The 25,479-nt window shown below is 50.1% G+C and overlaps 1 protein-coding gene across 1 annotated transcript in view; it reads right to left on the bottom strand.

Annotated features, from left to right (window-relative positions):
• The window catches only part of LOC138581022 (adapter molecule crk-like), a 63,756-nt gene that overhangs the window by 11,638 nt on the left and 26,639 nt on the right, over positions 1 to 25,479 (bottom strand). The gene's annotated exons all lie outside the window — the stretch shown is intronic.

Raw genomic sequence — 25,479 nt, 5'->3', positions numbered from 1 at the left:
AACCGCTTTCCGCTGGCCTGAGAGATGGGCAAATAGGAAGAGGGCTTTCCCTAGGTCCCAATAAACTAATTCTAGGTCCCCACAAACTAATTCTATCATTATATGCTGACGATGTGGCACTTTTCATCAGCAATCCAGCGACAAATCTGAATACGGTGATGAGGGAGATCCTTAGGTTTGGGTCTCTTTCAGGGCTGAAAATTAACCATAATAAATCGGTGGTCTGACAGTGGAAACTAAACAGTTTAGCAACGATTTTGAATCGCAAGGGGAATCCTCAGGCGTCAGGTACCTGCAAGTAATGGTGTCTAGAAACCACAAAGAACTTTTTCGAGATAACCACAGGAAGGCTACTGAAACACTAAACGGAAAAATTGCAAGATGGCAACACCTCCCACTTATGCTGATGGGCCGGGTATCCATAGTTAAAATGGTTATATTGCCCAAACTTTTATACCGGTTTGTCAACATACCTATGCTACTGTCGGGAGGTTTCTTCCGACGTTTACACAGTCGGACCCTAGACTTAATATGGGCAGGCAAACCAGCAAGAGTCGCCCACACGATCCTCACCCAACCGGCAGCAAAGGGAGGATTGGCACTACCAGACTTGGAAAGCTATTACTGGGCCGCAGAGGCACAGTTCCTAGGACATTGGTACGCCATCAACTTTATCCGCTCACATGTCCTAATTGAACAAGCTCTAACAACCCCCAATCTCCTTCGAGCAGTGATCATAGCTACACCATCTCTCTCCAGACAAACCAATGCTGTAATCTCAGCAGCCACCTACAATTGCAATCTCATTACATCTTGCCGTCCATTCCTTACCACGGCCAATGCACCACACTTGCCAGAACTCCGATTATGTCGAACATTGACTTAGTGCAATTCCCTTTACCTAGGAACTAGTCAACGTAACCTCAACAAGCTTCAGGTCACTCAGAACAATGTTATCAGCTACGTTAAATATCCCTAGGAATCAGCACATATCAGACTTTAGACAGAGCCTACATTAGCTCTCAGTATCTCACTAAAACACTTCCACTGACGCACAAATGTCTTGCCAACCAAGCTTCTAGTTACCTGGCTTGTCGGTTCACCCACCATACATCTAACCGTCCTCTAAGAGCTGCCCAGTGCCCCATGTCACACCGTACCCAGATACAAACTTCAGAAATCAGGTGGATCGAGCTTCCCTGTCCTCGCTACGGAACTCATTACCCCCAACCCCCTCAGAGCCGAACCTTCATTCCACCAGAGTAAGGCCAAAGCCTGGCTACTCACCCAAGACCCATACCCCCCCCAACTCCTTCAGGCCCCACCCAGCACGCTAGCCATTCCACCACTACCACTAATCCTTCTTCGAACCAGCCTTTGACTGTAAACATTTTGTAATTCTGTAATTTTTTGTAACCTTTCGAAATCTGTATATATGTTGGATCTATGTTATATACCCTCACTGTTCCTCATTTTTGTATATTACCGTTCCTTAACTCAAGTCGTTGTCACTAGGTTTACCTGCCTATATGCAACCTAAGATATGCGCCCAGATGCCTTTGGGCCAGGCACGCTATAGAAATAAACAAAATACAAATAGGTGAACTCCAGGTCCCGCTAACCACACTAAATGTAGTTCTGATCACGTACGAGATATGGAGGATTGCCAGCAAAAGTAACGTCACCAGTCGATACTCACCCCTCTTCCCTGCAAGATTCATTGCGCGGATGCCGATCAAAGCTGAGCAGGTATATTCCAGTGGACAAATAAGCTAAAGATAAATCTATTCGTAGATGGCACGTTCCTCACGACCCAACAGGCACGTGAAACGAGGAGCAGGCTCAGCCCTAGACGGGTTCATATATTGACTGCGACATACACTACAATTCCTCTTCCCATCATTCCCAACACAACCGCCCACATGGCAATTCCTGCACGGGGTGATCCAGACACAAGGCGAGGGTAAATTGATATCTAGAATTTACTAAGTACTATTGGCAAACACGGCAGGAAAGCTGAGAACCCCGAAAAGAGGTGGGACGCGGCACTCAGGGACGCCATAGGAGAGGAGGATTGGGCACATACTGTGGCAAACTCAAAAAGGTTTCCCTCAACTCAAGATACAAATTGATTCACTTAACTTTGTCCACCAAGTACACCATACACCAGCCAGACCCCCACAGAACGCTCAACCATATCAGACACATGCGAGAGATGTGACAGTGCCCCGGCGGGCTTTCTACATCGTGCCTGGGAGTGCCCAACAATGAGCCGGTTCTGGACAGAAGCACTAGACACAATTTCATTAATCATTGGAGAAAAACTAGGGCAGTGTCCAATTATAGCTCTGCTGGGATGCAACAAAGATATACGACTTACTGTAAAGAGACTTACTGGGCTGCTGCTGGTGCTGGCAGGAGGGTGGCTATGGCCTGGGGGAAGAAGCCGCCCATCCACCATGCGGCCCTGGCTCCAGGACGTTGCATATTGTCACGACATGGAGACAACTTTCATCAGAACTTTACTCCTCCATGCGCGTCCTCCAGACGTATGGGTACCCTACATTCACTACCTGTTGACAACATCGGACTGATCAACGACTAGACAAATGGATCAAATCGAACGACTTTCTTCTTTACTTTTTTCCTATGCTGCATGCTACATACAAACAGCTCTATAATTGTACTGCTCGAGTGACTCCTCAAGAAAAGTGTGTCTGAGGGGGGGCAGGGGAAATACATTTTTAAACATTTTAATTGTGAGACCGCCAAGGGACGCGGAGCATGACGGACCTGTAAAGCTCACGCTCCACCAGCACCCCTGGGCCTAGAGCGCCTTTCCAATCCCCAGCCGGGAGTTTAGAACAGAGCCGAGGGAGACCTGCGCCCAAGCAGCCTACCCCACTAAGTGTGCAGGACCAGGGGCCCATTCCCGCGCGGGCCCGGTGCGGCGCCCCATAAGGAGGCCATCAAGGGACACCCGCATCCAAGCACAGCGCACGCTCAGGAGACAGGAGGCTTCCTGCACCGCGGCACCGCCAGTCCCCGAGAAGATTGCGGGGAGCCCGAACCACAGCAGGAACCCATCGCACCCGCAGAGCAGACACAGAAGTGGGGTGCGGGAGAGGAGGCCCCGGAGCATACAATCCGGAGCGGCGGGCACAACGCGGACACTGTCTGAACGAGCCCCCACGTAACACGGGAAGCAGAGAGGAGATTGGTGGGCACCTCGTGAGTCCCCAAGCGGCCCGCACCTAAACTCTGCCAGGTGGCCCTCCACCGATCCCCCCCCCCCCCCCCCATAACGGGAAACCTCAACCGGCAGCCCGCACAAGTAGGTGTTGTCGGAGGAGGAGCCCGGGCCTGGAGTGTTGGCCCTGGGGACACACAGACACTCGCCAGCCCCCGACACCCATCCAGCCGAGCCAGAGGCGGCGACCAAGTGAAAGTGAGGAGACCGCAGGGGGGTGGGGGTGGGGACCAGGACAGGGAGGATATAGAGGCTAAGGATCTGCCCCCCCCCCTTTAACCCCCCTCACCTCAGTCTGACTTCATCTGGGCCTACTCACGGTGAACCACAGACCTGAGGATAGGGACGGTGTGGCCTTTCTCTCCTCCCGGACCGAATAGAGGCTACCCATCAGGAAGGGAAGGGCCCGGAGGCTAGTGCTCGAGCCCCCACAAAGTGCTGAGCTAGCACAAAGGCCTACAACCAGGAAGGGGGCTGCCGTCGAATGAAGAGGGGCTGAGACCGCAGAGGGGAACACTGGAATCAGCCTAAGCGAACTCCGATAGTGGCACCACACTGAGGTGCACCCAGATAGCAAGAACCTGGAGCAGACTACACCCACCAGGGCAATCCTCTCGCTCCAACATTTCTGTAGGTCGCACATAGCCCCGAGCACGGCCCACGGAGTCATCATGCCCAGAGGTGGTGCCCCCCCCCCCCCCCGGTGGCAGCACTCACAAAAGAAGATCTCAAGGACATTCTCCAGGAGATCAAAGCAATCCGGACGGACATACAGACCTCAATAGTTGACCTCAGAGGGAGAGTGGATGCCCTCAAAGAAATAAAATGGAGGGAATGGAACACCACCACCTCCAGACAGACCTGCTCGACATGAAATACGAGGCGAGGCTAACAGACCTAGTAATGAGGGAAGAGGACATAATCTTGAAGATGATCTCGAAAATAGGGAACGCCGAAACAATCTACGCATTATGGGCGTGACACAACAAAGAGGCGAGACACCGACGGACGTGGTGAGGAAAGTCCAAGGTCTAATAAACCAACTCTTCGCGATAGAAGGGGTCAAGGAGGTTCAGCTAGAAAGAGCACATCGAGGTGGTGGAGGCCCCATGACGATCGTGGTGCGGTTCCTCCGCTATAGAGAGAAAAATGGAGGTTCTGGAAAAGGCAAAAAGGCTGGGGAGCTTCTTCTTCGAAGGGGATACAATCAGGATCTACCAGGACCTTTCCACCCTCACTCGCAGAAGAGAGTGCCATCCGCTTACCCAGTGGCTCACCAGTCAGGACATTAGATACAGGTGGTCCTTCCCATTCGCCCTCTCCTTTGAATGGGCCGGTGTAGACTACAGAGTGACTAGCGGCAAGGAGGCCTCACAAGTGCTGCATGTGCTCAAGGAGGAGGCTCCGGTTGAAGGAAATGAGGAGGGGATACAAGCAGCGCCAGGAACCAGGAGAGAACCGGAGGGCCCCTGGTCCACAAAGAAGAAGACAAAGGGCAGAAGCAAATTTAAGAAACCAAATACCCCGACGATGAACGAAGGAGAGGACTAGGCGCATTATAGTCATCTTGTCAGGGTGTGTAAAACCAATAGCCAAGCATCCCCGGCGTGGGACACGAAGTTAACTAGGGGAGCGGTGGTGGATGGACATTCTCTCACCCTGGTGGCTTGCCCGTTGGCAAGCGTCATGAACAAGGAGGTGGTGGGGGGTTGAGGGGGGGGGAAGGGGGGAGTTGAGGGCAGGGCTTCCCGGGTTCAGCAGGGATCCAGATCCGAAAAGGGACAGAGTAGCTCCCGCAGGACCGGGTGGAAGACGAGAAAAAGGCAAAGATCTAATGGCAAACAATGAGAAGAGGGGCTGGGTCGAGACATTTAGGATGGGCTCCCTCAACGTGAAGGGACTTACCTCCCCAGCAAAGCACTCCCTTCTGAAGAGGGACATGAAGAATGTGGGGGTAGACGTCCTCTTTGTGCAGGAAACCAGAACAATGAGGGGGAGGAGAGGGCCATCCCAGGAACACATGTGTGTCAGACCTTCTGGGCATCCGGCCCAACAAACAAAGGGGGAGTAGGTATTGTTCTCCACAGGAATCATAAACTTACAGAGGTAGTGAGCTGGGGAAGGGAGGACAGAATAACTCCAGAGTCACCCTAGCAGCTATATATTGCCCCAATGTTTGCCAGATGGAATTCAATCAAGAAGCCCTGGGAGAAGTGATGGCCAAATCGGAGGGGCTCCTGCTCCTGGGAGGGGACTTCAACATGTGGGCAGACTGGGAGTTGGACCATAGCGGGAGGACCATCCCCGCCGGGTAGTAGAGGGGGCAGACCCAATGGGGGGGTTTGTGATCCAATGTGGGAGCATGGGTTGGTGGACATCTGGAGGGAATTACACCCAATTAGGATAGAATATACCTTCTATTACGCAGTCCATGGAACTAGAACGAGAATAGATTACTTACCCACGGAGCACCAGCACATGAGCAGAGTAGACGCTTGTGAGGTCCGCCCGGTTAGCTGGTCCGACCAAGACTTGGTCTGGTCGGACATTTGCTTATCAGGCCTCAAACCCAGGTAATCCCTATGGAAATGTAATGACTTTTTACTCAGAGACGCAGTCTTTAAGGAGGAGATGATAACAGCAATCAGAGAATACTTTGAGCTGAATGATACAGGAGAAGTCAATCGGGAGACCGTGTGGGAGGCGGCGAAGGCTACAACGAGGGGTAGGTTGATCAGTGAAGGGGCATCCAAAAAGAGGGTTAGGACCCTCCTGGCTCACAGATTGAGGTCAGAGATAATTGACCTTGAGAGGTCTGAAGGGAAAGGAGAGGAGGAGAGGGAGGAGAGGGAAGAGACAAGAATTGAAGGAATTGGAATTGGGCAAAATCAAAGCGGGCCTCCAACATCTGCACCAAAGATACTACGAAAAAGGCGACACGGCTGACGTAATGCTGGCAGCTAAACTTCGAAGCCAGCGAGCGGATAGATGGGTGGCAAGAATTGTGAGTGGGGATGGTAGGGAAAGATCTGACCCGGAAGGCATAGCCGAGAATTTCCCCAGCTTTTATGAGTCACTTTACGGGAAGGAAGGTGAGGCATAGGGGGACGCACTGGAGGCATACCTCGATGGAGTCACTCTACCTGTCCTCGGAATCCCAGAGGCATTCGCCCTGTATGCCCCAATAACAGAAGAAGAGGTGCTTAGGGCAATATCTGGGTTGAAACTGGGTAGGGCCCCAGGGGAGGATGGGTTCAATGCAGGCTTTTACAAGGCCTTCGCGGGCCACTTGGCGGGGTTCCTAACAGGACTTTTTCCAACATCACGATGACAGGGAGGGCTCCCCCATCCTTTGGTAAAGAATTAATCACGGTAATCTCAAAGTAAGGCAAGGACCCGGCAGACTGCCGGTCCTATAGACCAATTTGCCTCCTGAATGTGGACGCCAAGTTATTCACCAGGATCATTGCTACGAGGCTGGACGGCCATATGCTGGGGTTTATCCACACTGATCAGGTGGGCTTCTTACAGGGAAGGCAGGGGGCAGACACCCTTAGAAAAACCCTACATCTTATGAGAGAGGGGTGGCGCTGTGGAGCAGCCCAAGATGGCTGCCTAGCCACTGAGCTCCGTGTGGGATCGGTGAAAATCTGCTTACATCTGCGGCCACAACGTGCGTTTCGTTCCTGTTTTTACAGTGCCGCTACCCTACATCACTGTGCTGCCGCCAGGGGAACTCCGGCTATTCTTCGTCCCTGGGAGCCCCGGACTGGGCCTTCTGCCGGAGCGGCCCTCTACATCGCGGAAGCCGCGGCGCTAACCCGGATCCCGCCCCCGCCTCTCGGCCCGCCTGCCCCTCCTGGCGCTCTGTTGGGCGGACTGCGGCCCGACCGCGATCCTTGAGGCTCCGCGGCGAACCCGTGGTCTGCGGCTGGGGCCGTCGCGGGAGCGCGCCCCGGCTTCACCTGCCCATCCGACTGTGGACCTTCGTCGCCGTCCCCCGCAGGGTGTCGCGGCCCCTGAGGAGCGCGGAGCGGCTCCCCCCGAGGTGAGGATTGGCTGCCCACACCAACTTGGTCCCCTCCAGGGGGTGATCGGTTTGCCCCCCTTCCTCCCCCCGCTACTCCTCTGTCCATCCTTCCTGGGGGGGCGGGCGGACTGCGGCCCGAACTGACCCTGTATTGTGTGGCGCGCGGAGGCGGCCTCGTCCAGGCGAGCTGCCGCGTTTGCGGGTTGCTGCCGGAGCCATCGCTGAGCGCCCCCCGTCGCCCAACATCTCCCGACTGGCTCCGCTCCCCGGTGGCGTGGAACGGCCACCTGCTCACGTCCTGCTGGGGGCGGTACAGGGACCCCTCGGCGCGAGTTCTGCCCGGGGCGCGCACCTCTTGCCCCTGCAGCCTGGTAGACACTGGCTCCAACCCCTGTGTGACTCTGGTGTTTCAGCGGGGTGGCAGGCGGGATAACTACTGAGCCATACCCCGCTCCCGCATCTGTGCCGCGACGCCACCCCCCGGATCCTTCTACTGAGACGGCTGACCCTGTGGTCTTAGCACCTTCTCATTGACAGTCCCTGGAACCACCTTACGCCACCGTACCAGTTGATCTCTGCCTACCCGTGCCCCTCCTGGGCCCTGCTCCCATCTCCGCTGGGGTAATCCCAACATCTACAGTCTGCACCCCTGACCTGGGACCACACTCTTCCCCCCTGTGGCCGGGCCCTCTGTCTGCATTTTCCGTGGTCCTATAACAACAATGCCTGGCAAGGCCAAGGGGAACCATAAGGGGGGGTGCCATGGACAGATTCGCTAAAGCTGTCCCGAGGGGAGAGGCGGAACAGGACTCGCCCATTCAGGATGATCTGGAAGTTGACCATCACCCCACTCCCGCACCCCCAGACCTGACTACGCTCATGGAATCGATGGCCAAAAACTTTGCGTCTTTTCACGAGAAATTAGACGACATCAATGCCAATGTTGCCTCCCTAAAAACGCGGATGGATCAAGCGGGGACCAGAATCAGCGACGCTGAAAATCGTATATCCACCAATGAGGACGAAATACATGCACTACAGGACACAGTGGCGTCCCTATCACGTGACATGCGCAGTGTGAAAGCGAAGTGCGACGACCTTGAATCGCGCTCTCGCAGAAACAATCTGCGGATCGTCGGTGTCCCTGAGAATGCCCTCAAGGGACGCATGGAAGACGCCGTGGAATCCCTGCTAAAGGACCTCCTGGGCAACCCAGTCCTGTCCCCATACTTTACCGTTGAGCGCGCTCATCGGGCTCTGTCACCGAGGCCCAAACCTGGCGACATCCCAAGGCCCATTATAGCCAGGATCCTCAACTATCGGGACAGAGACCTCATCCTCCGGCTGTCACGAGAGAAAGGTGACCTGCGCCTCGAATCTCATACTATAAGGATCTTCCCGGACTTCTCAATAGCGGTCCAGCAGGAGAGGCGTCAGTTCATCGGAGTTAAAAAGCTGCTCAGAGAACGAAACGTTCCGTATGCCATCCTGTTCCCGGCTCGCCTCAAAATCACACATGATGGGAAACTTTATTTCTTCACTGTTCCAGAGGAGGCTGTGAAATTCATTGAGACGCACCTACCGCTCCCCAACCCAACGGGGGCCCCGGTTGATGAGGGGTGAGGAGTGGTAACACAGGCCGGACACTATTTCTCCATCCGGAACATCCGTCACCTTGAACGTGCATATGGAAACAACACACTACAGATCCATCGCATCAGGCTCCCCCAGCGCCTGACCGGGCTGAGACTAGACCCAACCACGGCGGACAATGCTCCCCCTGCGGTTCGGAGCATCGTGTTGTCTACGAACCCTAGAACTTCCTTCATTCTGGTCTCTCCCGCAAAGCTCTGCTGGACATGGGCTCCTGTCTTTAGATCCGCTCATCGCAGAACCTACTCACGACAGCCTAGGCTGTCCTACATCTTTGTCTAAGAACCGCCCACACGGCTACAGCACACCTCGCTGCAATGGCAACGGTTTTGGTTTATTGGTTGTCACTGCTTCGGTGCCCCTGTTGGGCACAGAATGGGCCTTATCCCTGTTGGATTTCGCCCTCCGAACTCCACCCCTCGGGGAGATTCGGTACTGTTGGTGACACATTTTTTGGGGGGCAAGGGAGTTGCACTGCAAGTTGGGGGTGGGCAGTGAGGGTGGGGGGGGGGGGGTATGGGTTGTTACCCGGGAAATGTTTTAGAAAAAGGCAGTGGCGGAATGGCAGGGCGCTACACACTGGCTCACCTATATTTGTGCATGCTCACTCTTTTATTTGAAATTCAACAAATTTCGTGGGATGTACATTAAAACCGTAGAGATGCATGCAATCGTCTCAATCACAATCACCCTGGGATCGGGGGTTGTGGAGACAGAGTTTGCGGCACACGGAAGGGGACACTGGCGCGAATGTCACCTAGTGGGAGATTGTCCTCCATGGGTATTGTGTTTAGCGATATTCTTGTCTGATGCGCTAAGATGTCAGTGACGATAATGTCATGGAATGTCCGAGGCCTAAGTAATTACACCAAGGGCCGCAGGATCATGGCTTATGCCAATAGACACGGCTGCAAGGTACTGCTCCTGCAAGAGACACACTCCACTGGTCCACTGGCCAGAAGCATTGCGCCTACCTGGGGACCCCACAGATATTTTACTTCTTATTCCACACGCGCCAGAGGAGTCCTAACATTGATCCACAAGTCTCTTAAATTTGTCCTCCATAGGAGCTATATAGATCCTTGTGGAAGATACACTGTGCTGTACTGCGCCATTGCCAATAGAGATTTCCTACTTGTAAATACTTATGGCCCCAACGTCGACTCCCCCGAATTTATTGACCAGGTGGTCTCCATACTGCTAGGATACACGGATGTGCAAATCATCTGGGGTGGGGATATGAACTTTATTCTGGACACCTCCCTAGACAGGACTGGCATAGCGCCCAGGCCCCCGTCGGGCGCAGCGCGCAGACTCCTATCTCACTGCAAGACACTTGACATGCATGACGCATGGAGAGCTCTACATCCGTTAACACGGGAATACACCTTCTACTCATCGGTCCACGACAGTTCGTCCAGGATCGATCTATTCCTACTATCTGGTCCTATGCTAGGCAGGGTTTCCAAGACATGTATACTCGCTCGCACACTATCTGATCACTCACCGATCCTGTTGTCTGTTGACATGGGCATGCCAGCCCCCACTATTAACACATGGCGCTTTAAATCTGCTGCCCTACAGGACATAGTCTTTAGAGCAGACATACTTGCAGATATCCAGTCCTACTTTGACAACAACTCACCACAGGACACCACCCGGGGGATCCGCTGGGACGCCTTCAAAGTCTTCATTAGGGGGGCGTCTATCTCTAGGGAGGCGGGGGTACTCAAATCCATAAGAACCACCCTATCACGCACTGAAACTAAGCTACGAGACCTGGAACGGGCCCACCCGGCCTCCGTTGACCCTGGTATACTCTCCCAGATCAGTGAAGAACTCAAGATCTTCAATGAACAGGCAATCAGGGAAGTGCAGTACTTCAGTCGTCCACAGGCTGCACGGAAATATGGTGAGGGAGATAGACCCGGCAAGACACTCGCTGCCCTGGCCAGGGGGGGGGAGTGGGGCCAAGCCCACATTACCAGTGTTAAGGATAATCATGGAACGACTCAGTGGGCCGACCAGGACATACTGGAGGTCTTCACAAGCTTCTATTCCAAACTATACTCTCAACCCCCTGAACATAGCGAATCCCATATGCGCGAGCTTTTAGACCAGATACCCACCACTATCATCTCCCCGGCAACGAGGGAACAGTTGGATTCCCCCATTACACTAGATGAGATGGTGGAAGCCATATCTAGTCTCCCGAAGGGGAAAGCACCGGGCCCCGACGGGCTTACGGCTGAATTCTTTCAGGAGCATGTGGCCATTCTGGGACCCGAATTGCTTGAGGTATGGAATGAGGCCCTCCGGCTGGGATGCCTTCCCTCGTCTCTACGTGAAGCCGTTATTACGGTCCTCCTCAAGCCTGGCAAACCAGCCGATGACTGTGGTTCGTATCGGCCCCTGTCACTCATGAACTTGGATACGAAAATCTTCGCCAAGGTGCTCGCCAATCGTTTCATTCCTATTATGTCATACATGGTACATGAGGACCAATCCGGCTTTGTCCCTGGTAGATCCACATCGCACAATATTAGACGGCTCCTTAACGTCATGGCTCGTATCAATCAAAACGTGTGTGCGGTGGCGGTCACCTTGGACGCCCAGAAGGCCTTCGACATGGTGTCCTGGAAGTACATGTGGTTGGTCCTGGAAAACATGGGCGTCGGACCCGGGATGATCGCATACATCAAACTATTATACACATCCCCAGTCGCCAGGGTTCGCGTCAACTCCCAAACATCTGCCTTGTTTCCTCTCTCTCGTGGCACCCGACAGGGCTGCCCGTTTTCCCCGATCCTGTTTGCCCTTGCCATCGAGCCCATGGCGGACTATGTCAGGGAGCGTCACTCTTGCAAAGGGATACGCCTCCAGGGTACACCCGAAATTATCTCACTCTACGCTGACGACATCCTGCTGTTCGTCAGGAGCCCAGATCTCCACCTTGACCCTCTCCTTCGGGACATCACTCGTATCGGAACATACTCAGGCTTTACTATCAATTACACCAAATCCGAAATGTTCCCCCTCACACACTCCACGCTCCAGCCGGCCACTGAATACCCACTCCGCTGGTCCCCCAACGGGATTAAATATCTGGGAGTTCAGGTGTCTTTGACCAAGGAGACTCTCTTGACTAGCAATTACCTAGCAGTGGCAGAGTTAGCCGAAACCAAGATTGCGCGCTGGCGCCCTCGCCCGTTGTCACTTGCTGGGCGGTTATCACTGGTCAAGATGATACTGCTTCCCAAATTATTGTACACATTCACAAATGTTCCCATATGGCCTGGCAGGAAATACTTCACTGATCTGCACAGGCTGTGTGCGCAGTTCCTATGGCACTCCGGTGCTGTGCGGAAAAAGTGGGGGGATATGACTCTGCCCTACGACAGAGGCGGGTTCACGGCCCCTGACCTGATGCGATACTGGATAGCAGCGCAGGCACAATTTGCCACTTACTGGTACCCCGGACCCTCCCCTCGCCCGCACGTCAAGCTTGAAAACCTTGCTGCCTCCGGCGCAAATATCATGACTCTAATTTTACATCGTCGGTACGTACCTGACTCACCTATAGATCCAGTCCAGACCACACTATCAGCCTGGGGGCGGTTGTTTGCTGCAGGCTCCGCGGAACACCCATACTATAAGTGGCTCCCCGCCTGGCAGCTCCCCGGGTTGGAACCCACGAATGACATAGCCCTGGCGAGTCACTGGCGGTCCCTAGGATACCTGGCCCTAACTGACTTCTATCCGGATGGGGTGTTTATAACACCACAGACTTGGAAGCCATCCCACTCTGGTACACCGCTGGAACTGCTGCAATACTACAGACTCCGAGCAGCGTTCCGGACCGCTTGGCCTGTGTTCCCTAACGAACCCCCCGACCATCCCGCTGTTGCCTATATCGCCAACTCCGGTGGGGCTCGAGGGGTAGTTTCATCGCTATATAAACTCCAACTCACAGCTGCCACACCACCGCCCTTACGGGCTCGGGACGACTGGGCCTCTGAACTGGGGGTTGACATTACAGACCATCTGTGGGGTAAATTGTGTTCCCATACCGGCAAGGTATCCCTGAATTTCCGATACCGCACAATACAATACAAGTTGCTGAATAGGCTATACTATACCCCGCGTAGACTCTCCAAGTTTGCCCGCTCCGAGATGCGGCTCTGCCCCCGCTGCGGAGCGGAAGACGCTGGCCATCTCCACATGTTTTGGGACTGCCCCCAACTTGCCCCATTCTGGGATGAGATCTTTAAAACACTGTCCGAAATTTGCGATGTGACGATTGAGCCTGACCCGATGGGGGTGTTGTTCGGAGTGTGGGGTGAAGAAGGGGTCAGAGGGGAGGCCAAACTCTTGAATATATATTGTATAATAGCCAAAAAATGTATCCTTCAAAATTGGAAATGTGCTGCTCCTCCCACCTTTCAGAAATGGCTGAATCTACTGACCTGGTCCCGAAACTGTGAGGAAGATTATATTGCTACTCTCCCATTCCGTTCCCGGCCAAAAAGCATTTGGACTGCCTTCAACAGTTATCTTAACGGTCTTGATGTCCCCTCCTCCGGTGTCGGTTCTCCCTAGGTCTCCACTGTTATGTACTGAATTCTCTGCAACACTGTTTTGCTTTCCTCATCTTGGGGGTCATCCCTCGCTACCTATGTACATCCCCATGTATTACATTTGTCTTGCACTGTTATCTCATAATCGGCCTAATGTGTGTGTATGTCATCTACCACTGCCAGCAAAAATAAAAGTTTAATAATCTTATGAGAGAGGCAGCACCAAAGGGGGATAACCCGGTCTTGGTGGCCATCAACGCCGAGAAGACGTTCGACCGAGTGGATTGGGGGTTCGGTTCCTTCATGGAGTACTCAAAAAACTGGGCTTTGGAGAAGGGATCCGGCAAGCTATGAAGGGCCTGTTAGGAGGTGTTTAGACTTACATCATTGTGTTTATACTTACATCATTTCAGCTGCTGCCATGTAACCTAGTTACCAAAGAATCTTTGTTGTTATGATTAAGCAAGGGTTCCAGATTGGAGCAGCAGAGAGAGGATTGAGAGCAGGAGGACAGCCCACAGCTGGGGGCCTTTCTCTTGGATGAACTAGCTAAATAAATCCTCACTAAAGACAAGGATTGCAGTGAAGTGTGGTCATTTACTTATTAACATTGGCGACGAGGACTGGGCCAAGGAGAAAAGGCCCCCAGCAGCAGCAATATTGATTACAGTGTGGATGCAACCGGACGGAGCGGCACACTACATGTGTAAAAGCAGGCGAGAAACACGGCCATTCTCCTGGAGCGGAATAAACCAATAAGGTGTATCCTGGAGCGGAGTACGAATTCTGAGGAAGAAGTCAGTGCCTGGGAGTGAAGTGAACCACGAAGGAATCCTGGAGCAGAGCACGAATACTGAGGAGGTTGATTTGTGGTTTGTGATTTGCAACTACGAGAGACTGCGCTGACAACACCAGCAGAGGTCCCACCTGAGGTCACTCACTATTTGGATTGCCATTGCCTTGATTACTCACTGTCTTGCCGTTACACACACGGCTGCGGCTTGCAGTTGTTTATCTTTGAATGGAACCCGGCTGTCAGGTGAACGAATAGTCGACCAAGCGAGCGAGGAACTCTTGGAATGTTGCAGCCTGGGGTCACGTCAGCACGCAAGTAGACCAAAGGGCCGTGGAAACGTGGCGGCCATTTTTACGTCGTGTCAATAATACGTTTCGAACAAACGAGACTGTCGAGTACTTTGACACACAGCAACTGGTTGTGCAGTTGGACGCCGGACCTGGAACGGTGGATCACACAGGAATCTACCTGGTGGGTGCACACCTTGTAAAATTAAGTACAGTTGAGTGACATTGTGGCTGTGCAGGGTTTGTTGTCTGGGCGTGACATTCTTTAATTCACAGCATGGCAAATGTCCCAGCCCCAGTTTTCTTCCTTCCTACACCAGATGAGCCTAGAGTGCGTTGGATAGACTGGAAGGAGGGATTTCAAAAATATGCACTGGCAGCATTTGGACCCAACTTCTCCAATGAGCGCAAAGAGGCGCTCCTATTTCACTGTTTAGGCGCCGCAAGGCAGGAAGTGGTCAAAAAACTACCAGAACCTCCAGACATTCCTGATGGGGGGGCCATATGAGAAAACATTAGCAAAATTAGACAAACACTACTGTGTTGAAGAGAATATAATTCTTGAAAGGTACAAATTTGCTACGAGAGCTCAGAAAACTGGAGAGAGTATTGAGGAATTTGTAACTGCTCTCAGAGGCTTAGCCATTAAATGTAGATTTGACCATTGTCGAGATGAGCATGTCAGGGATCAACTCATGATTAAGTGTTCTAACGATAACATCAGGAAGGAGTTATGGAAGGAAAGAAATCCTTCTCTTGATAGAGCAATTGAGATAGCGAAAATGATAGAACACACAGACAAATGTATACAAATGCTTCAGTTGGATAATACATCTCAAGATAAGCCCAAAACAGATGACAATGAAGCTGCCATACACAAGGTTTCGAGAGTGATGCAGAGAGATGCGGCAACTTCGCGTCGCCCTTGGCAAATGGGTAGGAGACCTGAGGGTCGCCAAGGTCCCTCTACCAGAGCATGGGGACAAGGATCATCTACCAGAGGGTCGCCCAGTGAGAATGTTACATTCAGGGGTGGCAGGGACTCTGGTTATCCTAGAGGTGCATCAACTAGGAGGTGTTTCAGATGTGGGAGTCTATCTCACAAAGCATCTGACAAAGAATGTTTTGCAACACACATTGTATGTAATGAATGTGGGGTCAGGGGACACATGGCTAGATGCTGTAGGAATTTTTATACTGCCTCAGGTCAAATACATGAAGTCAATGCAGATCAAGAATTTATATCAATTGATGATGCTGGTAGGGAAGTTATTTTTTCTGTCAATGCCATTGATGGGAAGGTCAGGAAAAAGAAACCATATGCAACTGTGTTAGTTGGAGGGGTGCCAGTATCAATGCTCATGGACAGTGGAGCAGATTATACTTTGATAAGTGTGCAAGCGTGGAAGGAGAAATTTGGATGTTGTACATTGTGGGAGAATGTAGTCAGAGCAAATGCTTATGGAGATGTGCCCACAGAAATTTTAGGGTGCTTTAAAGCCGAGCTCTAATTCAAAGACAGGAAGGCGATAGGGACTGTCCATGTGGCCAACAGAGGTGGAGAGCTGTTGTCCTGGAGTGATCAGGCAGAGCTCAAGATAAGACTTGAAGCAAGCCACCCAGAACAGGTGTTGACTGTGGAGGGTGAAAATTCTGGTGGAAAATCGGTCTCGAGCACTGTTATGGAAGGGGCCAGAGGGCAAATGAGTGTCACTATGTTAGGGTGCTTGAAGGGATTTGTGCACAAAATTCGTTTGAAAAGAGATGCTATTCCCAAAGTTGCCAAATTGCGGACCATTCCCTTGGCCCTGAGAAAAGATGTAGAGAGTGAATTGAAAAAAATGGAAAGTGAAGGAGTGATAGAGAGAATTGATTCCTCAGAGTGGGTTAGTCCTATTGTAATAGTGAGAAAGGGCAATGGATCTCTGCGGATATGCATAGACCTTAGACACCTGAATAAAAATGTAGTGGCTGACAAATTTCCTTTACCCAGAATAGATGATTTATTGGCAGGTGTGTCTGGTTCCAAAGTATTTTCCCTTATTGACCTCAAATCTGCACATCACCAAGTAGAATTACACCCTGATTCTAGAGATCTCACAGCGTTCATTACCCCTATTGGCCTTTTCAGATGTATAAGAATGCCATTTCGATCGATTTCAGCAGCTAGTGTATTTCAGAACGTCATGTACAGATTACTGGGAGGAGAGAGAGGTGTCATGTGCTACCAGGATGATGTGCTAGTATGTGGGAAAAATGAAGCAGAACATGATAAAAGGTTAGAGAGTGTTGAACATATTCAAAGAGGCTGGTCTTACAGTATTGTTAGAGAAATGCATATTTAAAACTGACAAAGTTGAATACCTAGGTCATGAAATTACAGGTGAAGGGATCAAACCCAAAGAAAAGGCCATAGAAGCCATTCGCAAGATGGAAGCACCAAAATCCAAAGCAGACATACTGTCTTTTCTAGGTTTGGTTGAATTTTATGGCAAGTTCGTTAGAGGGTTGTCAAATTTGTCAAGGAATATGAGGATGTTGACTCGTAAAGGTGTTACGTTCAAGTGGAATGAATCATGTGAGGAAGAGTTTGGTAAGATTAAAGATGCCATAGTTAATGCACCCATTTTGAAAACGTTTGAAGAAAGTAGACATTCATTACTATTTGTGGATGCTAGTGACTATGGTATTGGGGCAGTCCTAATGCAGGAAGATCAGGAGGGATTACACACCATAGCATTTGCATCTAGATCTCTCAAAGGACCTGAGAACAGATACTCAGTGGTAGAAAAGGAAGCATTGGCTTGTGTCTGGGGAGTGGAAAAATTCAAGAGATATCTGTGGGGCAGAGAATTCACAGTATGTACTGACCATAAACCCCTTATAGGAATATTTACCAAAGGTGGTCTGGAGGGAGTTTTCAGACGCATCATGAAGTGGGTGACGTCCCTACAAGGCCTGCAATATGACATGCTTCACGTTAGTGGTGAAACCAACGTAGTTGCTGATGCCCTATCTAGATCAGTAGTGAGAGAAATTGTGTCTGAGGAGTTTTCTCTGACTCGTGAGAAAGGTGTTGAAATATTTCAAGTTCACGAGTCAGTAAAGAAAGAGGAGTGGGACAATGCATGTTCTGAGGATGAATTGTACCAGAGAGTTTTAACATTGGTGACGCAGAACAGAATAAGAAATTATCTTGGTGATTTAGGTGGGTTTGCCAAAGTTAAGGAAGAACTCTGGATTGATAAAGGATATTTACATAGGGGACATCAGATGGTTGTACCTATCAAAATGAGAAAATTAATAATTGAGCTAGCTCATGTTGGGCATTTGGGACTGCCTAGAACCAAAGGCTTAGTTAGAGCAGAATTTCGGTGGCCCAATCTTGACAAAGACACTGAAGAAGTGGTCAACAATTGCTGCGATTGCATTTAAGGTAATAAGGGTCTCAGAATTCAGAAAGTACCCATGACTGTTAGGAAGCCATCCACGGTTCCCTGGGATGAGGTTGCTTTAGACTTACTAGGTCCTTTCAATATCAGTGGTGGGAGAGACACCTATGTATTGGTTGTCATAGATTTATTATCCAAGTGGCCTGAAATATTTACACTAAGAGATATATCCAGCAGTAGCATCATTAAATGCTTGGAGCAGTTATTTTGGAGAGAGGGATTCCCCAGGAAGTGTTTATCAGATAATGGCACCCAATTGGTTTCCAAGGAATTTAGAGAGTTTTTGAGTAACCATGGCATAGAACAAGTAACTACCTCATTATATCACCCCCCAGACCAATGGGTGCGTAGAACGTTTCAACCGTACACTCATGGATGCCATTAGAATTGCGGTAGCCACAGGAGGTGACTGGGTCAGGACCATAATGGAGAGAACATTCCAATATAGACTAGCACTGCACAGTGTTACGGGTGTATCTCCATTTGAATTATTAAGAGGGAGGAAACCTAACTCACACATGTGTCCAGGCTGGATGGGAAGGTCAAAATTTGTAGGAATAGATCTGGAGGGAGTGAGAGAGAAGATATTTGAATCAGGGGTAAGATCCAAGGAGCAATATGACAGGAAAAATGCTTGTAGAGAATTCAGTATTGAGGAAGGTGATTGGATCAAGATCAAACTTCCCACCAAGGTGCGCAAAGGCGCATCCATATTTTCCCAGCCCAAACAAGTTGTTAAAGATTTGGGATCTTCGGTTCTTGTTAAAGGAGGTGGGGTCTGGAACAAGGAGAGGATAGCAATTTGCAAAAAGGTAAACAACACCTTGTAACTGCACTGCACAGTATTTACTGCATTTTACTTATTCCTCCACATAGCGGTGTATCAGATACTATGTAAATAATGAAGTGTTGATTTTCAATGAAATTGTTTATCTATTTTAGGCAAACACTTATATTTTGGTAAAAGGAAGGGAGGTGTTAGGAGGTGTTTAGACTTACATCATTGTGTTTATACTTACATCATTTCAGCTGCTGCCATGTAACCTAGTTACCAAAGAATCTTTGTTGTTATGATTAAGCAAGGTTCCAGATTCGAGCAGCAGAGAGAGGATTGAGAGCAGGAGGACAGCCCACAGCTGGGGGCCTTTCTCTTGGATGAACTAGCTAAATAAATCCTCACTAAAGACAAGGATTGCAGTGAAGTGTGGTCATTTACTTATTAACAGGGCCCTTTACATGAGCTCATCAGCTAGAGTTACGGTGAATGGGCGCTTGTCACGTGTCTTTATTCTTCAAAGAAGGACGAGGCAGGGCTGCCCCCTTTTCCCACTCCCGTTTGCCATGACTATGGAAATACTCACGGAATACCTCAGAGGTTCCCCGAGAGTACGGGGTATTGATGTGGGAGACCGTACCTTTAAGCTTGGCCTTTACGCAGACGACATCCAGCAACACCTGAGGGAGCCCACCAGCTCAATCCCAGCCGCACTGCAGGTGATTGACCAGTTCGAAGGTTTTCAGGCTTCAGGGTAAATATATGCAAATCTACGATCTTTCCCTTTGCACCTGACACAGACAGAAATTTGGAGGAATTTATTCCACTGGGCCTCCAGATCTGCACGGAGGAGATCAAATACCTGGGGATGAACATTGTTAGACCCAACGAGGACCTGAGTCAGGCAAACTTCCCCCCACTTTGATAACTTATTCAAGGACATGGAGGGCTGGGGAAAGGGGCAAATATCCTGGATGGGGAGAAAAAACGCCATAAAGATGAACCTTCTCCCCAGGGTGCTTTATGTGTTTCAGACGCTCCCACTTGAGGCCCCAGAAAATTACCTCAGAGGCCAAAAAGCGTATATTGAAATTCATATGGCAAGGCCAAAGACCCAGAATAGGCTATTAGACCCTCACCCGCCCCAAAGAAAGAGGAGGGGGTTGCCCTCCCAGATCTGTGGACCTACCACAGGGTGGCCCAACTAAGAGCACTAGCCCCCCCCCCCACCTCAGGGAGGACCCTAACAAACAATGGGTCTACCTCGAAAATTTCCTCTTGCAACCAGTCGCAGTAGGGGAATGGTTATGGGTCCCATTGAAAAATCTTCCAAAAAGAATAAGGGACCACCCAAGACTAGGTACAATGTGGAAAGCGCTAGCAGGGAAGGGCAGTAGAGAAAAGGCGACCACATGGCCCTTCCCACTGTGTCACATCTGGTCCACGCCAGTGTTAGAAGAAATCCCAGGCCATGAACATTACCAGTCTTGGTTCGACGCAGGACTCTGTAGGGTCGGCCAACTGGTGAGGGAGGACACCTTCATAAGCATCCAGGAGCTCAAGGAGGCGCTGGGAATTGGCGCACTCTCCCCCCTCCTATACCTACGACTCAAGGGAGTCTTAATGAAGCCAAAACTAAAGCCATGCATACAAAGAAAGCTCACCCCCGTCGAGAAAATCCTAGATACCCATGTAGAAATGAAGGGGCTCATCTCCCTCCTCTATGGAGCACTCATGACCCCCGGGAGGGAACAGCGAGAAAATGGGAGAGGGACCTAGGCTGTGGAATCGGGGATAGTCTCTGGGGACGACTCTGTAGCAGGGCATTCAAGACATCTATCTCATGCCAGTATAAGATGCACGCCATCAAACTTGTGGTGGTATGACCCAATCAGACTCTCCAGGATGTTCCCTGACGTTGTCCCCGTGTGTTAGCACGGCTGTGGGGAAAAAGCCAATTATAGGCACATGTGGTGGTCATGCCATAAAGTTCAAACCTACTGGTCAGAGGTGCTCAGCTGGCTGGAGGAGGTGGGAGAGGGTGGTTTATCCACAAGTCCCAGTCCTTTTGATATTTGGGCTGCAGCAAAGAGATGAACACTGGGAAAATCTCCCAGACCTGACACACTCACTACTACTGGCAGCCAGAGCTGCTAGGACTAGAACATGGAAGAGGGCTGCTCTGCCTACAAGCAGAGAATGGGTGGCAGTGGCCAAGGACATCTATTTTATGGAAGACTTACGGCAGCGATACAGGGCTCTAGTGCACAGATAGAGACTGATTGGCTACAATTCATGGAAGCGTTTGTTAACACAGAGGAAGCGATCTGAAGTTCACACGGGCTCCAGACCCGGTCCAAACCCCCCCCCCCCCCCCCCCAGTACAGAACATATTGCCCTTGAACGAGGGGAGTCGGTTTGTTATCAACTTTCCTCAGCCTGGTTGGAGCTACCCAAAAGAGGCGCACTACGGACAAGCACAGCCTGCGTCCCGAGGCAAGGGTGGGGGGGCGGGGGGGGGTAGGGGGGAAGGGAGAGAATACATCAGGGAATTAGGGCTTCCTTGTAGTGCTCATGTGGCCAGAGTTGTTGATTATAAAATGCTCCCTGTTTTCTTTGAAAATAAAACTGAATTAAAAAAAAAAAATGGTTTACCAACCACACACAATATGCACAACAATTAGAACTTGTCCAGATATCCAACAATCAAGACATGATACTTTGACCTACAATAGCTACTACTCCACTGGTAATGAGATGGTTACCGTTAAACTCACCAAGAAGGGGTCAACCAAGCAGGAAACTAATGCCCTGCCAGTCATTGAGTAGGCACCACTGCCGAGATAATCTCTGAGACAGCAACAGGACAGTTCCCTGGGACAGAAAACTGAGTGCAGAGCCACATTAACAGATCATGCAGGTGTCCAGAACACAAGGAAATATTAAAAAAAAAAATTATATATATATATATATTTTTTTTTTTTTTTAAAATAAAACAAAGTAATGGTCCAGTCTTCAAACACAGGTCTAGACTAGCCTTGGAGAATTGAAGACATTGCCAAGCGGTTTACAAAACCGAAAAGAAGGAATTCTGAGAGCTCCATAAGAGGCCTACTGTGAACGTAGATCCCACCTAATGCCCTTGTTAGCAAGATGGAACCTCACCTAAACTAGGATAACTTCTTCCTGGTGTGCGGAGGCCAATTTAGGACAGATGAGGAATTGGTAGTGGTTGCCCTACCTGCTCTACCCCAGAACGCCCTTAATCCCCTCCAGTCAGAGAGGTACAGAGCACAAAGAATCTGGCTTTGGACGAGAGGCAGAACTTACAGCAGAGACGTTTCAGCTATCCATAAGAAAGGGAAATGGTGACCATGTGGCAGGGTGAGGCCCAGAGAAGACCCCCACACATATAAAGTGGCTACTCCAAGCCCTCAAATCTCTTTGGCTAGACATCGTGGTTGGGCCAGCAAATAAGCCACTGTAGCATTCCTTTGATTTACAAGCTTGACCCTATCCAGCAAGTGGTGTCTGAAGCAACAGTTCCAATTTCCTAAGTTTCTGAACCCAAATATCAACCACACCAAATGTTAGTGTAAGTAAACACGAGGACTGACCTGGTCCCAAGCTGGCTCAGGTAGTAGTTTGTCGTGCAGGTCAAATTAACATCTCTGCTGCTGATAATAATCAAGGCACAGTACAGCTAATGGAGAATCATTTTAAGCATGAGACAATTGAGATAAGAGAACCCCTGGTTAAGAAGTCTCATGAGACCAACACAACCTGGGGGGGGGGGGGGGGCGTTTAGCGAACGCCAGCAGCACCATATGTATATTTTTAATGGTATAGAGTGCAAACCTGACTCCAGAGCATTGGAATGACATCAGCATGGCATCAGTAAATTACAGTCACCAGCGCACCATCTAACCTTTTACTGGAAAGCAGGATGTAGGTAGGGCACCAAGGAGTCCTTAAAGCTACATGCATTTCCTGCATCTATTGTGTATGCCACATGCAACCTTCAGAGAAACCCCAAAGCTGCTATGAAGGTAGCAAGAGATTCAAAATGGTAAGGATATGGCGGGCAGGGGGGTACAGAGGTTTGACAGAAAAGACATCGCTTGTTAGACGGACAGGTCGGCTTTCCCAACAAAAGGCAGTTATTCTGCTCCATGTGTCTGATGTTTACATCAATAGACTAAAAGATAACCGTTCTGCACCCTCTTGTGCCTTGATTTTTCGGATACAGCTCTAGAGGAATAGTATGCTCTCAATACTATTTTCTTACTCCTCTTACTCCTGTCTCATATCTGGTTCCTGCTTAGATCGCATCTTTACCTCTCCACTTTCTATCTCCTCTGTCGCTTCACTTCTGGTTTATGTCTCCGATCACCATCTCCTTTCTGTCTCAATCTTCCCTACGTCCCCCGTTATTGTTCCTTCTCCTGCTTCTCTCTTATTTTCAACGCGCCTTGCACAATTTTAATATTCCTCTTTATTTCCTCTTTTTGTTCTGTTCTTCTGTCGTATTAATCTTTTGTCACTTTGACTGCAGAGGACGCTGCGTCTACTCTTTCCTCTTCACTTGACAGTCTTTATCCGGCTTCTGCTTTTCGCGTAAACCTGTGCCCAGGTGGCCAGGACACGGATATCGATTTTGGATCCAGTTCCTGGGTGTGGACCAGTGCTGGGTGAGGGATCTTCAGGGAGTGGGACACCACCGGATGGTGAGACGCAGTATCCCCTTCCTTGTAAAACCTTGACCCCATCCTACCCGGTAGGATATTTTGGAACACCCGCCCCCCCCCCATATTTTACAACACAAACACTTTCTTACCGACAGCCCGACTAACACCTGAGCCGTATGCCTGACATTTCCAATCCATGGTCAGGCAATTATCGACAATCACGCACACCAGACTTACACTTACCCACACAGATAAAGGCGGCGAACAAGAGCACACCGAGCAAGGCGAAACACATGAGGAAACAGCAGTTCCAAGATAGCAGTTTAACGAGTGAAAAAAATAAATAAATGTTGAAACAGAAAGGTATTACAAGGAGGGAAGTACCCTTGACCTCTTCATCAAGGAACCAGTACTTTCATGGTTCCTCGAGATAAGAAAACATAAGACCAGGAAAACAGGCTGAAGAATCCTGCATTGTGTGTCGGAGATAGCCAGAGCCCTCCCATGTCAATAATCAAAGCAGGGAGAATCGCCAGCCACCGTGGTACTGTTCTTGGCTCCAAGAGCAAGGTAGCGTCGGTGAGATCAACACAGCCGTTGAGTTGAGGAGACCGATACAAGAATAGTCTGTGTTGAAGCCAATGTTACAAGCAGCAACATTGTATGGCGAGCACTGGAACGAACATCTTTAAAGCGCACGTGATCAAGTTGAACTGCTGATGAGTGATTGAATTTTAAAAGCAAGCTATAATACCTTTGACAGTGTGGTCCGGCACGGCGTGGGTGCTCAATCAAAGGTCTCTGTAAGGTATCCAGCGGAGGAGTAACTAAAGTAGATACATTTTATCCGAGCCCGGTGGAGGGAGATCATTTGAAAGTGGCCAAATAAATGTGAATCGAAGTGGTCCTGCGACAGGTCAAGCAAAATCCTGGAAATAGCGTAATTCGATGGAATTCCCCCCACACGTATCACTGTGCACCCCGCCCCCATGTTCCCAATGCTGTTGCTATATATCTGTAACCCCCCCCCCCATATTCCTGTATTGCCCGCTGTCTCCAAGTGTCTGTCTGTCACTATGTTCCCACCATCCTGTTCAAGTGCCTGGTCTCGGGCGCTCTAAAGATAACCATCACATCTCTTACTCTATAATATACACCATCACTCAACTAGAACACAGCTATACCCCTGATTAATTCGGCCTAGCTGCCCAAATAGGAATACGACCTCATCAACACCTCCCCACCCTAATAAAACACAGCGAGCCGAGCACATTCCGGCATAGTTGCTCACATATGCGTCCTTCAGGCCTAAAGCAGCCAGAGCCCAATCTGGAGGTCTACCCCCAGACTGCACACATCCAACTGACATCTCCAGCACCACACCTAAACGCTAAAACGCAGCTACCAACTACACCAGCTGCACACTTATCTGGTGCACCCATGCACCCTACGACACTCTCTCTCTCTGCTGACCAGAACTACAGTTCCCGAGGGCGTTCAACCTACCAGCGCTTTGAGGTCATACCAATGATATATAGAACGCTATATAAATGCCAAATAACATAACATTTTGTGTTAAAGTGGGTCTGAGCCTGGCAGAGGGGGACCAGGGGTGAATCGAAAATCACCCAAGAAGTTGTACATGAGAATCCTGAGCAGAAAATATGTTTTTTTGTTTGTCATATCAGGCCCTCTGAAATAAGAGACTTTGAATGGCAAAGAAACTTGAAGGCCTTGATACTGAGATTTGAACTTCATCCTCATGTTAGAGAAGCCAGAGACTGTGCTAAGCTAGATTGTGCCGCCTTGTCCCGTGCTGAAAACGTGGGGAAGGGAAGCAAACGACGCAAATATCCCAAAATATCATTTCTTGAACACTTCTTTTGCATAACATGGTTTCCCACACCATTTGTATTCAAGGATTGGCATCATGTTTATTAGTATAGGCCCTTTTATTTTGACAACACTAAG

This window comes from Ambystoma mexicanum, chromosome 3p, assembly GCF_040938575.1.
Source record: "Ambystoma mexicanum isolate Mex_15411 chromosome 3p, UKY_AmexF1_1, whole genome shotgun sequence".
In the NCBI taxonomy this organism is placed as follows: Eukaryota; Metazoa; Chordata; class Amphibia; order Caudata; family Ambystomatidae; genus Ambystoma; species Ambystoma mexicanum.
Note: the sequence above shows the minus strand (reverse complement) of the source record. Positions and strands in the feature narration are given on the sequence as shown.